Below are 17,555 nucleotides of genomic sequence, written 5' to 3' on the forward strand. Positions count from 1 at the left end.
AACCATGAACCCTGGTGGGTCGGGGCAGCCACAGGTCTACCATAGTAGTGTCAACATGGCAGAGTCTGTTGGACTGTGAACCAACTCCAGCTGTGAGGATGGGAGTTGGGTGGGATTGATGGCTATAGCTGGAACCAGGGGGATGGGAGCTGCATTGGCTTCCATCCCACCACCGTTGGAGAGAATGCATGAGCTGGCTTGTCAGGTGCGGAAGGAGGCTGAATGCTTTTTTGATTGCTATAATTGCGGCAAATTGGATGCTTGAGAGCGCCTCTTTAATGAGAAGAATCTCATGGATGAGACTTAGGGAAGAGGCCCCTCTTCAGATCCCTCTCCTTTGTCCCATGTGTATGAGATAATTCCCCAGCCATTATGGATTGTGAATGGCCTGCTAATTTTAGTTGTGCAAGCCAAATAAAGACCATGTTGGTAGATCCGGAAGGTGATTCATCTGATATGAGGTTTGTATGGTGAAAGCTAAAGGTCTTGATAAGCACCCCTGATTATTTCAAACTTTTCAACCAAAGAGCTGGAGAATTTTTTAAGTGGTAGTCTCAGCACCAGAAACCAAACATGGCCTCCACTACCTTCTTTTCTGTTCAAGGTCCTTCAGTCTTGGCAGTCCTGGGTGCTTTGAGTATGGGTGTCCTCCTCTAGGTTTTCTTATTTGGGAAGAATCAGGAAAGCAACAGCAAAGCCAAAGTCAGTGAAAAAGCCAAAGTAAAATCCACAGAGACCTAACACCAAACCAAGTCCAATGGGCTTTAATACACTGGGGGAAAACAGACAAGAGTTAAAAAGATTTCAGAATCCAAGCGGGAATAGAAGTTCAGGAAGTTCTGAGGAAAGTTGAGGGTAGCTGGAAAGTCTTGATTCCTTTTACTGGCTTGCTAATTGCTTATGAGAGGTTCTTGGGCTTGTTGAGCTTAGAGTTACAGGGTCATAATAGCGAAGAGAAGATTGTACTATACTTGATTCCAAAGCTGGTTTTGCTACTTACTTGTTGTTTCCCTTGGGTAAGTCACTCTTTTGTTGGGCCTTAAGGTGACCAGCTCATCCCAGTTTGCTAGAGACTTTCTAGTTTTAGCACTGCATACTGGAAGCCCCTCAGTTCCAACAAACCATATGTCCTGCTTCACCAGGGCAGAGTATTGAGGGATAAGAGAGTGGAGAAGTAGGAGCTAGACTTTGAACTTTGGATATTAAGCAAAAATCTCTGATGTTATCTTGAGATCCCATTTTTCATCAAGCTCCATCCCAAAACACTACCATTGTTTCTCTCCTGAAGCATGTGTCTCTTCAGACTTCTGTTGTCTTTACTGATGCAGTTGTCTTCTCTGTGAGCAGTCTGAGGGTAAGGACTCCTCCCTACCTAGGGACAGAGTACCAGGCACCTAGCAGGCCCTCAGTAAACATATTATTGAATTGGATCCATTACCCCCGTGAGCCTTCTGTCTGAAGGTCCAAAGGACATGCAGATGGACACGCTCTTAAGATCTTTGCAGTAACCAGGAGGCCTGAAGGACAGAAGTAGAAAAGAATAGGCCCAGGCCCTTGTCAGTCTTCTCCTACAGATTTTCTGTGTGACCTTAAGTTACTTTCTTTCTCTGTCTTCCGTTTTCTGATGAGTAGTAAGATAAATTGATAATGTGATTTGTGTTGTATCAGTTTCTCTAAGTTGAAACTACAAATCATAGAATTCTCATCTCTATATGGTTCCAAGTTAGGGTTAGAATTCCGAGTTACAGTTGGAATTCCCCTCTCTATATGATTCCAAGTTGGAGTTGACCACAAGTTAGTGTTTCAAGTTAGGGTCATGAGAGTTTTGGAAGGGGGACATAAAGGAGGGCTTTTTAAATTTTTCCACTCTGAAGGTCAATAAGGCAGGCACTGTTGGAACTCATGCACATTGTCACTGGTCTGCCCGCTTACTTGATTGGTATGGGATACAGTCAGGCCTTCATCCGCTCCAGCTTCTGCCGGATCCCTGCCTTCAGCTTCCCTGAGTCCTGGGCCAAACACAGGTGTTACTCTGTGATGCCGGGTGCCAGCTCATCGTGTAGGTCAACAGCATCATAGGGATTGAAGGGGATGAGAGACAGATGATGTTCCAGCTAATTCTTAACAGGTTCTAGTCTGTTCTTGGTATCTCTACTTTATGTCTATCTTTCCTTCTACATTTCTAGTCCTGCTGACTTCAGACCCAGCACCAGATTCAGAAACTACAGCTTTAAATAGCCAACATAATCAGCTCCCACAATTGCGTGTGGCCTAATCTTCGTAATGTATTCCTCATTCTATACCGCTTGAAGTGGTTCTGTTTCTCTGAATTGTGAATGATGTAAATAATATCCTTTGAATGTTTACTATGTGCCAGGCACTTTCTCAATATTTTGCCTATATTAATTTTTTAATCCTCCAGAATCTCTTGTGAGGTATGTAATTATCCCCATTTTATATTATCTCCATTTTATAGATGAGAAAATTGAAGCTCAGAGAATTAAAGTAACTTGCTCCAAATCATAACTGCGTGTAAGAGGCCAAGCCAGGAATTTAACCTGGCAGTTTGGTAGAGTCTGTGCTTTTATCTGTGACATGATGCTGTCTCATTTGTAGAGCAAGAGGTTGTTCTAGCTATCCTTGAAGTCTCTTACAGTTTTAACACCCCCTGAAATAGTTTCTGTGTTCAGAATAGTGTATTTCAAAGTGTGGTCTAAGAACCATCTACATCAGAATCACCTGGGAAACTGCTTAAAATTCAGATCCCCTGATGTCCATAGGTTTGCAGGGTGCAGTGGAGGTAGGGGCCCTGTTGTTTATAGTGTTTTCAGGTGATTTTGATGTACACTAAGCTTTGAGAACCAATCTCTACCCTAGAAGAGTAATAATGGTTGGAATAATGAATAAATACAAGTGGCGTTTTGGTTTTTGGTTTTCTTTTGAGAAAGGAAAAGAGGAAATGAATGCATTCAGAGATGGCTTCTCCTCCGAGCCTACATTTAAGTGGAGGTTTGTAATGTAGCCTCAGGTCTACAGTCGAGAAAACACACGTGGTGGAGTTGGTATCAGAAAGCTCTGTAAGGATTTGCCTCTACTCCTCCTGCAAGCGCCCCTGGAGACAGCTTCCGCGAGGCCGCCCCGTGACGGGGCCAGGAAGTGGTGAGAGCAGCAGCAGCCGCAAGGCCGCCCTGTCTGCATCCTGCTTTTCTGCTCAGCCCTGGGTCGTCCGCCCCAAGTTGTTAATGAGAAGTGTCTCTCCTCATTTGCGAAGGGATTATCGTCATTTATGTTCTCTGGGGCAGTCAGCCACGCTGGCTGGAGGTGGGCAGAGTTTCGCTGGGTGACTTTGGCTATTAAGGGCCTCTGGAGCCTGGGCTCCCCGAAGCAGAGCAGCGTAGGCTGCACAAATTGGAGTCAGAAGAAGGCCGTACAGTGGAAATCCTCTTCGTGGCTGCTTGCGGTTCTCATTAGCAGGCATCCCGTCCGGATAACGAGGGCCTCCTCCACCCAGTGACGCTGGCCTTCGGGACACCGGCATTCCTGTACAAAGGCAGGCACCAGGCCCCTCAGGCCTAAGCTGGCTCTTCAGGTGTGGAGGGTACTTAATAGTTGACAAGGGGCTTTCTTCCTATGCGCCACCTCCTTTGAGCCACCTCCTTTGAGCTTCCCACCAATCCTGGGATGAGTCATTTCAGGAACTTCAAACCTGACTGAGGAAAACGTTAATAATTATTTCCTATGTTTTTTGCCAAACTTCTCTCACAAAATGTGAGGAGGAAAAAAAACCCAGACTTTTTAAAAAAGTATTTTACTTTTCCTAGACGTGATGGTATGAGGTAAGTATTAGGTTCCAGTCAGGTGCCAGGTACTATGTTTGGCAGATTGCTTGTGAGGTATCATTTCAGTCTTACAGTGCCCTTCAAAAATATCATAGTGTTAGAAATGGGGAAACTGAGGCTCAGAAAGTTTACATAGCAACATGTTAAATTATCTCACAAACAATATCACGAGATTTTGAGAAGGGACTGGTACAATTACATGATGAGGATGGAGGCGTAAACTGAAGAAATAAGCTGATTACTGCAAGTGTACCTTGTACTACCATCCTCCTGGTGGTGAACTTCTTAAGATCATTTCTTCTTGTCTGAGTCAGTTACATCACCACACCTAGCACAAAAAGATACCAGTCTCAACTCTGCTCAATATTATGTAACAACCTAAATGGGAAAAGAATTTGAAGAAGAATAGATACATGTATATGTATAACTGAATCACTTTGCTGTACACCTGAAACTAACACAACATTGCTAATCAACTATACTCCAATATAAAATAAAAATTAAAAAAAAAAGAAACCAGTCTCATGCTTGCTTGACTTTGCAATCAGGTTAAACCTAAAGGGTGACTTTTTGTTTGTTTGTTTGTTTTTTGGTGAAAGAGCTATCACGGTGCTTTGTATTCCTCAGTATTCCTGAGAGGACTTGGCCTATGGTTGCTCTATCCCACATTGTTTTTGCTCCAGAAGAAGGAAGAAAAATATCTCCCTACTTTCTTTTTTGATTCCTTTCAATACCAATCCCAGTAAAAAGTCTCAGGTTCAGATGCACATACCTATAAACATGAATTCTAGATTCTTATGTTTTAGTAGAAATTTGTCAAACTCCTACTAGGTGCAGAAATTGCCTCTAGGTTCAGGGAGATCACTATGTAGTCAAGTATCTTCATCCTTTGCTGGATGTCTTGAATTCTGTAATATCCCATCACCCTAAAACACTGAAATACTGGATAACAACATTAGGATGATTAGTTTAGAAAAGACACTGTAAATTATTTGAGTACAGGAATTATGTCTCTTTTGTTCACCCCTGGTTTTCAGAGCTTTAACCCACTCACCGCCTAGTACATGGGTGGGTTTTCTCTACATATCTGTTGAGTGAATAAACAAGTAACTGAATGAGGAAAGGGATGAACGAATTTTTCAGATTTCCTGGAAAACCTGCCCACCACTTGTGAGAACTAGTGAAATGTCTCCCACTCGGTCTCCCTTCCTCCTGGGTCTCTCTGAGCCATGCTGAGCCATGAGGCCAAGATTAACGTTCCCTCATACTGCTTATCTTCAAGTGACAATTCTGCTAAAAATATTCACTGGCTCCCTCATGTTGGACTTAGGATGAAGGAAAGATTAAGAATTAAATGTCTGGGCTACAGGATCCAGCATCTTTGAATTCTGTTGCTAAACATTTCTAGGGACTCCCAAGGAAAGTATATGCTAGGCACCATGTGGAGAACTGATGTTTTCCCAGTTCTAGTGGCAAGTAAGCAGGTCAAAGGAGCTAGTCTCTTTTTATATTCTCAATCCCATAAATCTCCAGTTTACCATTGCAGTGGTGAAGAAAGGCCAGGCCAGAACTTGTCTAACGTCAACAGGAAGAAAGAATTTTCCCTGAACAGGCTTATCTACATCTCTGGAAACATGGCCCGTCAGTGCTCTTGGCCTTGGCTAATCCATAGTAAAAAGCCTTCTTAATTTGTTATTCAAGTCTCTCCATGGTCCAGCTCCATCAAAAGCTATAGTCAAACTAACACGGAATTCCAAACCAACCTCCACACACACCCAAAATGAGTCCTCCCTCGTCTGGCCGGAGTGGTCCTCTCAGTACCTGCTGAGCACCCAGCACATTCCTCTCTCCTTATCTTGGTTCTTAAGTCCCTCCCTGTCAGTGTCCCTTCCTGTGCCTCCTTTGCCACTGTTTTCCCAGGACCAGCTCAGTGCTCCCCTCCTCCTTGAATTGAGCCCTGGCTTCTCCTCCTCACATGCAGAAGGTGAGAACAAAGGAGGAAGCTCATGTAATGTTTCTACCCCATATCCCCCAGTGCCCAGGACAGGCATGCACTGAGTCGAATGAAAAGAAGAACCTGGGCTCTGTCCTTCTTAATTGTAAGAATTTGGCACACTCAACCTCCCCAAATTCCAATTTCCTCATCTAGAAAATGGGGATAATTTTTACTTTGCAGAGTTATATCAATTAAGTGATCCCTTTACTTCACCCAACAGGCATTTACCAAGGGTTTTCTAGATGTCAGATGTGCAGTGACTGATATATAGTAAGTGATTAATAAATATTACTAAATATTATTAAACACTTATTAAATGAATTTGTAGGACTTGTTTAGTGAAAAGAATTATTAGATTAAATATAGGATATTTTCCACAGTCTTCTTTCATTCCTGTCTTTTCTGAGTAGGTGCTAGACACAGAAGAAGAGAAATAGAAACAGAATTAGTGATTTAACACTTTATGTTCAGTATCTCATCCACTATCCATATCCTGTGTCTAACATTTTGGATTTCTGCTAAATGCATGACAAATATCTACAATAGAAACGAGTGTGAATTTTTCTCATAAATATATTTTCTTATATTTTTTGAATCAATAAAGTGGCATTTGTCAGATAACAATTTATTAAGCCAGCCTCAGTATTTAGCTAAGAGAATAGACTTGTGAAGGACATGGTAATTATCTTGAAATACATGAAAACCTCTCATAAAAATGAATTGTCTGAAACCACTTCTGCCCTCTGGGCCGCATGCCAGGTGTTTCTGTATCTAAGCTGAACCCGGTCACCTTTTTTGAGTAAAGAGCTCTGGGATGTGAAGAAAAGGAGACAACAGTCATACACACAGCCATGTGGCTGACAGGGTCTTGGTGCTCCGGTCTGGTGTCAGGCCTGAGTTTCTGAGGTGGGAGAGCTGAGTTCAGGCCATTGGACCACCAGAGACCTCCCGGCCCCACGTAATATCAATCGGCTAGAGCTCTCCCAGAGATCTCCGTCTCAATGCTAAGACCCAGCTCCACCCAGTGGCCAGCAAGATCCAGTGCCGGACACCACATGTGAAATAACTAGTAAGACAGGAACACAACACCACCCATTAGCAGAGAAGCTGTCTAAAATCATTCTAAGTTCACAGACACCCCAAAACACACCACCGGACACAGCCCTGCCACCAGAAAGACAAGATCCAGCCCCACGCACCAGAGCACAGGCACCAGTCCGCTCCACCAGGATACCTACACAACCCACTGAACCAACCTCACCCACTGGGGGCAGACACCAAAAACAGTGGGAACTACGAACCCACAACCGGTGTAAAGGAGACCCCAAACACAGTAAGTTAAACAAAATGAAAAGACAGAGAAATGTGCTGCAAATGAAGGAGTAAGGTAAAAACCTACCAGATCAAACAAATGAAAAGGAAATAGGCAGTCTACCTGAAAAAGAATTCAGAGTAATGATAGTAAACATGATCCAAAATCTTGGAAATAGAATGGAGAAAATACAAGAAATATTTAACAGGATCTAGAAGAACTAAAGAGCAAAAAAAAAAAAAAAAAAAAAAAAAAAAAAAAAAAAAAAAAAAATAAAAAATCACTAGAAGGAATCAATAGCAGAATAACTGAGGCAGAAGAACGGATAAGTGACCTGGAAGATGAAATAGTGGAAATAACTACCTCAGAGCAGAATAAAGAAAAAAGAATGGAAAGAATTGAGTACAGTCTCAGAGACCTAGGGGACAACATTAAATGCACCAACATTCGAATTATTGCGATTCCAGAAGAAGAAGAGAAAAAGAAAGGGACTGAGAAAATATTTGAAGAGATTATAGTTGAAAACTTCCCTAATATGGAAAAGGAAATAGTCAATCAAGTCCAGGAAGCACAGAGAGTCCCATACAGGGTAAATCCAAGGAGAAACACATATTGATCAAACTATCAAAAAATAAATACAAAGAAAAAATAGTAAAAGTAGCAACAATAAAGCAACAAATAACATACAAGGGAATCCCCATAAGGTTAACAGCTGATCTTTCAACAGAAACTCTGCAAGCCAGAAGGGAGTGGCAGGATATATTTAAAGTGATGAAAGGGGAAAACCTACAACCAAGATTACTCTACCCAGCAAGGATCTCATTCAGATTCAATGGAGAAATTAAAACTTTACAGACAAGCAAGAGCTAAGAGAATTCAGCACCATCAAACCAGCTTTACAACACATGCTACAGGAACTTGTCTAGGCAGGAAACACAAGAGAAGGAAAAGACCTAAAATAACAAACCCAAAACAATTAAGAAAATGGTAATAGGAACATACATATTGATAACTACCTTAAATGTAAATGGATTAAGTGCTCCAACCAAAAGACATAGACTGGCTGAATGGATACAAGAAGAAGACCCAAATATATGCTGTCTAAAAGAGACCAACTGCAAACCTAGGGATGCATACAGACTGAAAGTGAGGGGATGGAAAAAGATATTCCATGCAAATGGAAATGAAAAGAAAGCTGGAGTAGCAATTCTTATATCAGACAAAATAGACTTTAAAGACTATTACAAGAGACAAAGAAGGACACTACCTAATGATCAAGGGATCAATCCAAGAAGAAGATATAACAATTGTAAATATTTATGCACCCAACATAGGAGCACCTCAATACATAAGGCAAACGCTAACAGCCATAAACGGGGAAATCGACAGTAACACAATCAAAGTAGGGGACTTTAACACCCCACTTTCACCAATGGACAGATCATCCAAAATGAAAATAAATAAGGAAACACAAGCTTTAAGTGACACATTAAACCAGATGGACTTAATTGATTTTTAAAGGACATTCCATCCCAAAACAACAGAATACACTTTCTTATCAAGTGCTCATGGAACATTCTCCAGGATAGATCATATCTTGGGTCACAAATCAAGCCTTGGTAAATTTAAGAAACTTTAAATTGTATCAAGTATCTTTTCTGACCATAGCGCTATGAGACTAGATATCAATTACAGGAAAAATACTGTAAAAATACAAACACATGGAGGCTAAACAATACTAAGTAACCAAGAGATCACTGAAGAAATCAATGAGGAAATCAAAAAATACCTAGAAACAAATGACAGTGATAACCAGATGACCCCAAACCTATGGGATGCAGCAAAAGCACTTCTAAGAGGGAAGTTTATAGCAATACAATCCTACCTCAAGAAACATCTCAAATAAACAACCTAACCTTACACCTAAAGCAATTAGAGAAAGAAGAAGAAAAACAACAACAAAAGAAAACCAAAGTTAGCAGAAGGAAAGAAATCATAAAGATCAGATCAGAAATAAAAGAAAAAGAAATGAAGGAAACAATAGCAAAGATTAATAAAACTAAAAGCTGATTCGTTGAGAAGATAAACAAAATTGATAAACCACTAGCCAGACTCATCAAGAAAAAAAGGGAGAAGAATCACATCAATGGAATTAGAAATGAAGAAGGGAAAGTAACAACTGACACTGCAGAAATAGAAAGGATCATGAGAGATTACTACAAGCAAATATATGCCAATAAAATGGACAACCTGGAAGAAATGGACAAATTCTTAGAAATGCACAACCTTCCAAGACTGAACCAGGAAGAAATAGAAAATATAAGCAGACCAATCACAAGCACTGAAATTGAAACTGTGATTAAAAATCTTCCAACAAACAAAAGCCCAGGACCAGATGGCTTCACAGGCAAATTCTATCAAACATTTAGAGAAGAGTTAACACCTATCCTTCTCAAACTCTTCCAAAATATAGCAGAGGGAGGAACACTCCCAAACTCATTCTACGAGATCACCATCACCCTGATACCAAAACCAGACAAAGATGTCAAAAAGAAAGAAAACTACAGGCCAATATCACTGATAAACATAGATGCAAAAATCCTCAACAAAATACTAGCAAACAGAATCCAACAACACATTAAAAGGATCATACACCATGATCAAGTGGGGTTTATCCCAGGAATGCAAGGATTCTTCAGTATATGCAAATCAATCAATGTGATACATCATATTAACAAATTGAAGGATAAACACCATATGATAATCTCAATAGATGCAGAAAAAGCTTTTGATAAAATTCTAGACCCATTTATGATAAAAACTCTCCAGAAAGTAGGCATAGAGAGAACCTGCCTCAACATAATAAAGCTCATATATGATAAACACACAGCCAACATTGTTCCCGATGGTGAAAAACTGAAATCATTTTCTCTACGATCAGGAACAAGACAAGGTTGCCCACTCTCACAACTATTATTCAACATAGTTTTGGAAGCTTTAGTCATGGAAATCAGAGAAGAAAAAGAAATAAAAGGAATCCAAATTGGAAAAGAAGAAGTAAAACTGTCACTGTGTGCAGATGACATGACACTATACATAGAGAATCCTAAAGAGGCTACCAGAAAACTACTAGCACTCATCAATGAATTTGGTAAAGTAGCAGGATGCAAAATTAATGCACAGAAATCTCTTACATTCCTATGCACTAATGATGAAGAACCTGATAGAGAAATTAAGGAAACACTCCCATTTACCATTGCAATATAAAGAATAAAATACCTAGGAATAAGCCTACCTAAGAAGACAAAAGACCTGTATGCAGAAAACTGTACGACACTGATGAAAGAAATTAAAGACGATACAAAGAGATAGAGAGATGTACCATGTTCTTAGGTTGAAAGAATCAATATTGTGAAAATGACTGTACTACCCAAAGCAATCTACAGATTCAATGCAATCCCTATCAAATTACCAATGGCATTTTTCAAAGAACTAGAGCAAAAAATTTCACAATTTGTATGGAAACACAAAAGACCGCAAAGAGCCAAAGCAATCTTGAGAAAGAAAAACGGAGCTGGAGGAATCAGGCTCCCTGACTTCAGACTATACTACAAAGCTACAATTGATTACAAAGTAATCAAGATAGTATGGTACTGGCACAAAAACAGAAATATAGATCAATGGAACAGGATAGAAAGCCCAGAGATAAACCCACACTCTCTTCACAAGTCACCTTACCTTTGATAAAGGAGGCAAGAATATACAATGGAGAAAAAACAGCCTCTTCAATAAGTGGTGCTGGGAAAACTGGACAGCTACATGTAAAAGAATGAAATTAGAACACTTTCTAACACCATACATAAAAATAAACTCAAAATGGATTAAAGACCTAAAAGTAAGGCCAGACACTATAGAACTCTCAGAGGAAACATAGGAAGAACACTCTTTGACATAAATCACAGCAAGATCCTTTTTGACCCACCTCCTAGAGAAATGGAAATAAAAACAAAAATAAACAAATGGGACCTAATGAAACTTAAAATCTTTTGCACAGCAAAGGAAACCATAAACAAGACGGAAAGACAACCCTCAGAATGGGAGAAAATATTTGCAAATGAAGCAACTGACAAAGGATTAATGTCCAAAATATACAAGCAGCTCATGCAGCTCAATATAAAAATAAACAAACAACCCAATCCAAAAGTGGGCAGAAGACCTAAATAGACATTTCTCCAGAGAAGATATACAGACTGCCAACAAACAGATGAAAGGATGCTCAACATCACTAATCATTAGAAAAATGCAAATCAAAACTGCAAACAGATATCACCTCACACCAGTCAGAATGGCCATCATCAAAAAATCTACAAGTGGGGCTTCCCTGATGGCGCAGTGGTTGAGAGTCCGCCTGCCAATGCAGGGGACACGGGTTCGTGCCCTGGTCCGGGAAGATCCCACATGCCGCAGAGTGGCTGGGCCTGTGAGCCATGGCCGCTGAGCCTGCGCGTCCGGAGCCTGTGCTCCGCAATGGGAGAGGCCACAACAGTGAGAGGCCCGCGTAACGCAAAAAAAAAAAGAAAGAAAAAAACAATCTAGAAGCAATAAATGCTGGAAAGGGTGTGGAGAAAAGGGAACCCTCTTACACTGTTGGTGGGAATGTAAATGGATACAGCCACTGTGGAGAACAGTATGGACGTTCCTTAAAAAACTAAAAATAGAACTACCATACGACCCAGCAATCCCACTACTGGGTATATGCCCTGAGAAAACTATAACTTAAAAAAAGCATGTGTCACAATGTTCATTGCAATACTATTTACAATAGCCAGGACAAGGAAGCAACCTAAGTGTCCATTGACAGATGAATGGATAAAGAAGATGTGGCACGTATGTACAATGGAAGATTACGCAGCCATAAAAAAAACGAGTTATTTGTAGTGAGGTGGATGGACCTAGAGTCTGTCATACAGAGTGAAGTAAGTCAGAAAGAGAAAAACAAATACCGTATGCTAACACATATATATGGAATCTAAAAAAAATTAAAAGGTTCTGATGAACCTAGGGGCAGGACAGGAATAAAGATGCAGACGTAGAGAATGACTTGAGGACGTGGGGAGGAGGAAGGGTAATCTGTGATGAAGTGAGAGAGTAAAATTGACATATATACACTACCAAATGTAAAAATAGATAGTGGGAAGCAGCCGCATAGCACAGGGAGATCAGCTCGGTGCTTTGTGACCACCTAGATGGGTGGGATAGGGAGGGTGGGAGGGAGACGCAAGAGGGAAGGGATATGGGGATATATGTATACGTATAGCTGATTCACTTTGTTATACAGCAGAAACTAACACAACATTGTAAAGCAATTATACTCCAATAAAGGTGTTAAAAAAATAATGAATTGTCTGTGTGTCCTCAGGAGAAAAGGAGGTGGATTTCTTCCAATATATAGTAAGAGGGGTCACACATCCCTTCAGAGGTGTGTTTGTGTGCATGTGTGGCTGGGGGTAGGGACCACTGAATGAAGAGTCTGGGGCACAGCTATTATGATTCTGGCGGGGACCAAGACTGAGCAGGAGAGAAACCAAATACTTCTCATTTAGTAATGGAGGTTCCACTGATTCCATTTTTTTGTCGTAATTTTGGTTTGGTTTTTTTTGTTGTTGTTGGTTTACCAGTGGTAGATTATTTTTTCAGTATACTTAATGGTGTTTTTTTTTTAATTGAAGTATAGTTGATTTATAGTGTTTTGCTAGTTTCTGGTGTACAGCAAAGTGATTCAGTTTTATATACATATATAACTGAATATATATGTATATATATTCTTTTTCAGATTCTTTTACATTATGGTTTATTACAGAATATTGAATTAGTTTCCTGTGTTATAGAGAACTCCATTTTTAATTGAGAAAAGACCACTCTACTCAAACCATCCCCAGTCTCCCCACAAACACACACACACACACACACACACACAACTGATGTTTGTTCTTGGGATCTGATCTTATTTCAGTAGACCCCTGTCAACAGGAACTGCCGGCCTCAGCCTTCACACGGGGATGTAAAAAAGGAAACTCCAAAAGGCTACTCCACACTCAACTTCCCCAGGGAACCAGCATCCATCTTGTGACTGCCTGTCTATGAAATTTGGCTGATGACCAACTGTAGTGAGGGTTTGGGGTGCTAAGACCATAGGATTAAAACTTAAGTCATTTTGTATGAGGAAAGGGCAAAGAATCTAGGGGGGGAAATCTCTTCCTTCGAAAAGAAGTAAGGTTTCCTAAAAGGAAGTGGAGTGAAGGTGGAAATTTTTGGATATCGACCTTGGAACCATGAGACACTTGATATGAGGGAAGAGGAAACTCTTGCACCTGAAATAAAGGATCCAGAATGAAAGTCTGAAAAGTGACCACAGAAGATCTCTTCACAAGTCTTTAAGATCCTTCATTTTTGAGATTTAAGGCAAAATTCAAATTCGCTGCAATTATACTTTGTTCCTTTCTCTATACTAATTATCTTCCCAAATCATTGAAACCCTTTATAAAATAAATATTTGTGTAACCATAAACCCAGAGATACTGGTCTTGAGAAAATGAAGGAACAGTGTCAAGAGAGAAAGGGAAAGCCCTCGTGCTCCATCTCTCCTTTCTACCTTCTGTACACGTACCTTCTGTGTGTTCCAGCGGAAAGAGGGCTGGTAGACTGAAGAACATGCCACAGCCTATCAAGAGGCGGAGACTGTTTGCCCATCCTGCATCTGGGCTGCCTTTGTGATTTGCTCTGACCAATAGAAATATGGCAGAAATAATGTGCTATTTTCAAGATTAGGCCTTTCACCCCCGGAAGACTGTCTGAGACCACCGCTTAAGAACCCAGTTTATCCTAGTGAAGAAAGAGTGGCCATATGGAGAACTGAGGAGTCCCAGGCCATTGACAGCACCAACGGTCAGACACAAGAGTAATGCCAATTTGCCCCTTCCAGCCCAGCCATGGGAGCCCAGGAGGTGCCAGCAGAGCAACTCCCCAGCCAACACTCAGAATCATTACAAATAATGATTCTATCTTGTTTTAAGCCACTAAGCTTTGGGGAGACGTATTAAGCGTCAGCCTGTTTACTGGAGCATGAACTCCAGATGACACCCAGGGGAACTGAAGGGCAACCATAGAGAAGCCAGAAGCAGTAAGAGAGCTCCCTAGTGCCAGGGAGCCCTGCAGAGAGGGCGGAGCCATGTGCAAAGAGAAGGAGAAACCTCTGCTTTCCTGTACAGAGAATGCTGCTCTCTGAAGGGAGAAAGAAAGTGACTAGCAGATGCCTAATTTGGGAGGAACTTTCTATCAGAACTCTCTAGACAGTAATGGACTGCTTTAATAGGTGCTGAGTTCTCCAACATCAGGAGTATTCAAGAATGGGCAAGAGATTGAAGGGCAGAATTCGAGCACTATGTAGTTTTCTCTCTGAGGTCACTTCCAACACCAGGCATCTTATTATGTTCTCTAAATCCTATTTGAGAAGACAGCAGTATATGCATAATTATGTCAATAAATCTCATTATCTTAAAAAGAGGCTCTGGTTTATCAAAAGCAGCAGTAAAGTGTATGTGAGCTACACAGTTCCTCTGTGTGCATAGTTTATCAACATGAATCTAGCCAGGCTGGTCAGAGCACGCAGACACATATCCACAACAGGCACCAGAGGACTGTGAGAATGGAGTACTGGAAAAATATCTGGCTCAAAAATGAGGCTTCTGGGCAGAGATTACATCTTTTTAGAATCTCTTTTTGGGGCCAGACCCTGTTGTTACCATTAAGTGAATTTGCAACTTGATCATAATAATGACAACAGCAATACTAATAATAATAGTAAGCACCATTCCAACTCCCCATTGATCTCTTACTGCCTGCAGCAGATCTGTTGCTGAGATGAGCTGTCTCTCCCCTCCCTTCAGAAAGGATTCTTGAAATGCCAAGGGGTATGTTTGGCCACATAGCAAAGTGCTGCTTCCTTCCAGCAGCTGGTAGACCCTCTTGAAATTTCCTTATAAGAAAGGCCACAGGCTTTATGTATGCTCATTACACTGACTTTCTCTGACATTCTAAGGGGAAATTAAACCTTGGGACATGCTTGTCAAAGGTTGTGCTGATTTTCTTTTTTAAAAAAATGCAGTGAAGCTCCCAAGACTGAGTTTACTCCTTCTAAATTTCCTATCACCACCCTTATTGGAGTGAAGAGGGCTCTGAAGTAGAAAACACTTGGAAAAGATCAATTAGAAATTGAATCAGCAAATTCTTTAGGGTTTAGCTGCATATGTGGGAACCACATTTCAAGCAAATATAAAGGAACACAGCAAATATATTTCCAAGGGAAAACAGTGGGTGGCTGGTGAGAAGCATGCAATGAGACCTCCTCAAAGGAGTGAAACCTCAGGAGTACATAAATGTAGGGTCTTCTCTTGGGAAATAGAGCCTGTTCAACCAGAGGGCAGCTAATTCTCTCCTCTTTCAATCCGAACTTCATCTAAGAGAAAATCTCTCAACCAAAATCATTGCGTCCTCATCTTGGAACTTACCTGAGAAAGGAGAAACACTGTGGGAGCAATTGAAAGAGTCTTTGTCCTAGTCCTGCTGCCAGCTCACTGGGTGACCATCTACAAGCCACCTTGTCTCTCAGAATCTTGGATTATGTGTCTGTAAAGTGAAAAGTTTCCTTCCAGGTTTATGAATCGGTAAAATCTGTGCATCACACCCTCTCAACTTCATTCTGTCCTGAAAAGCATTCTAGGGGACACATACTGAGTGAATCCAGTTTTGTGATTGGTGATGGGGCATTTAGAAGATGAGACTAGACAAAGGAAGATGCTCCTTTCCCACAGACAACATGTGAGGAGTTTAGCTATGATCTGCTGTTACTAACTTTACTGTCACTCTTATAGGAACTTTTCTATTTCATGCTGGAAGCTGGGACATGGTGGAGCCAATGAGAGGATGGCCAAGCTTTCGTGTGGGAGGACTGTTGGGTTACAGTGGCCCAAGCTTGGTGTATGACATAGAATTTGGGGTATGTCAGAATCAGATGAACCTCTCAAGGAGGCAGCTGACCTATGATTAAGAAACCATGGTTTCACATTTGTGTTTCTTGCCTGGGAAGGGCTAAAGGGATCATTCTGGCTCCTCAGAGTCCGGAGCTGTAACATAGAATTGGGAAGGCAGGAAACTAGGAGTTGGAATTTGGCAAGGAATGGGGATTATTGTTGTGTCATGGCTGTTTTAATTAGAAGGCAAACCCAGAAAGTCAGCCCACAGGGAGAGGCATATCAGAGATCAACCCAAGTGAGGTATACAGTCAGTGTGATGGCAATGATGATAACATGGGTACCTTGGAGACCAGGATTTAGTGCTAGCTCTGTTGGGCAAATTCACATCTCTGAGCCAACTTTCTACATCTGTAAAATGAGGAGAATAATCCTAATCCTGTTTGTCTCATGGGGTAATGTTGTAAAGCTTACATGAAAGCATGAGTGGGAAAGTACTTTGTCAACTAAAAAATGTTATGAAATAATAGTTATAAGACATGACTATTATTCCAATTTTCTCTGGTTTGAATTATTTCTGATGAGACACAAGTGGTAATTCTTATAGTTGTTCCTTTGTCTGTTGGTAATATGTTCCCCATCTCAACTCCATCCAGCTGCTTTTAAGATGTTTTTCTTTATCATTTACTTAACACATAATCAGTTTATAATGATTTGATTACAGTACACTCTGACTGTGGTGCGGGGTGTGTGTGTGTTTATCTTGCTTGAAGTACACTGAGTTTCTTATATCTGTAGGCTTATATTTTTCATGTCACTTAAATTTACAATAGATCCCTTGATATTGTATCACAGGACAGTTGTCCCTGAGACTTTTCTTTCCCCCAGCATTTTATCTCTATGTGCTTCCATGTACATAATCTTTGTTGTTCTGTCTTCAAGTTTATTAGAGTTGTTTGTTTGGTTTTTTTTTGGCTGCGTTACATAGCTTGTGGGATCTTAGTTTCCTGACCAGATGCCAAACCCACACCCTCAGCAGTGAAAGCACAGAGTCCTAACCTCTGGACCACCAGGATATTCCCTATTAACCTTTCTTATGCATTGCCTAATTGATGTTAATCTCATAATTTTTAAATTTCAAATCATGTAACTTTTAATTCTAGAACTTCCATTTTGTTCTAGAATTAAACTTGTCTTAACCTTCTCTTTCTGAAGGTTTCCTATTCTTCACTCATTATGTTAATATTTCCTTTAAATTCTTGAATATAATTATAATAGCTATTCTTCACTCATTATGTTAATATTTCCTTTAAATTCTTGAATATAATTATAATAGCTGTTTTAAAGTTCTTGTTTGCAAATTTTATCATCTTTCCCAT

The 17,555-nt window shown here is 40.6% G+C and overlaps 1 long non-coding RNA gene across 1 annotated transcript; it reads right to left on the minus strand.

Moving 5' to 3' along the window:
• Positions 1-748: 748 nt before the first annotated feature.
• On the minus strand, positions 749-16,051 carry LOC113621851 (uncharacterized). Its single transcript, XR_003433328.1, has 3 exons — positions 15,715-16,051; positions 4,093-4,167; positions 749-3,710 (listed from the first exon to the last, which is right to left on the minus strand). It is a non-coding gene; the product is annotated as an uncharacterized LOC113621851 (long non-coding RNA).
• Between the last annotated feature and the right edge of the window lie 1,504 nt (positions 16,052-17,555).

This window comes from Aethalodelphis obliquidens, unplaced genomic scaffold (assembly GCF_003676395.1).
Source record: "Aethalodelphis obliquidens isolate GAN/ISIS:26980383/991018 unplaced genomic scaffold, ASM367639v1 scaffold1, whole genome shotgun sequence".
Lineage (NCBI taxonomy): Eukaryota > Metazoa > Chordata > Mammalia > Artiodactyla > Delphinidae > Aethalodelphis > Aethalodelphis obliquidens.